We start from the raw sequence: 1,165 nt of genomic DNA, 5'->3' as shown, positions 1-1,165 counted from the left end.
TTTTCCTCTGATTTATCACTCTGTCTGCCTGTCAGTTAGACATCACTTTCAAACATACCTGCCTCCTATGTACTAACCTTACCTTCATTGTTTGGGATTAAAGATGTGTCCTAAGGGCATGTCTGTATTCCAGCCACATTATACTGCAATCCAAAGCATGTCTGCATTCCAGCCAGATCACATAGATCTAGAAGGTCTTTAGATGTGATCCCTTGCCAGAGCAGCCATGTTGCAGGATTAAAATTCCTCTACACTGAGGGGTCAAGAGCACTGACTGCTCTTCCAGAGGACCAGGTTCCATTCCAACCACCTACATGTACTCACAGCATCTCTAACTCCAACTCCAGGGGATCCACTGTCATCTTCTGACTACCATAAGCACCAGGCATGCAGACAAAACATCTATACACAAAAAGTATATTTTTTAATCAATTGATTTTTTTTCTTTTCATCCTCCTCCCTCAACCTCCCAAGTAATGAGATTTCATAGGCTTTCACCATCACACCTAGCTAAAAACATTTCTTCCAAGCTGGAGAGATGGCTCAGCAGTTAAAGGCACTGACTGCTCTTCCAGAGGTCCTGGGTTCAAATCTCAGCACCCACACAGCAGCTCACAACCATCTATAACTCCAAGATCTGACACCTTTACATAGACATACACATAGGCAAAAGTCAATACACGTAAAATAAAGGTAAATAATTTTAAAAAAATATTTAAAAACAGTTCTTCCAATACATACACACACACACGCACACTTACGTACCCCAGATCTTAGGAGATCACGTACTCCAGATCTTCTGAGGTGAGAGCCACCTCTGATTGGGGCTGCACCTTGTGTGGCAGCCTCTTGAAGCACAACGAAGAAGGAAGCGCTCTCTTTTTTGCCTGCTTGTCCTCACTCTCACTCTTCACTGTCGTTAGAGCATACCTTGTTCAGGATGCCAGAGGACACTGACGACCAGCTGAGCCTCAGCCTTATAGACTGAAAAGCTACTGGGTTCTTTACCCTTCCGTTGGTAGACAGCCATTGTTGGACTAGCTGGATAGATGTTTGGAGAGAGGGAGATTTTTTCTATAAGTTCTGTTCCTCTTGAGAAGCCTGACATACATGAGTGAGTGTGTGTGTGTGTGTGTGTGTGTGTGTGTGTGTGTGTGTGTGTGTG

Source organism: Psammomys obesus, unplaced genomic scaffold (genome assembly GCF_907164565.1).
Source record: "Psammomys obesus unplaced genomic scaffold, mPsaObe1.curated_primary_1811, whole genome shotgun sequence".
NCBI lineage: Eukaryota > Metazoa > Chordata > Mammalia > Rodentia > Muridae > Psammomys > Psammomys obesus.
This window is presented reverse-complemented; position numbering follows the sequence as displayed.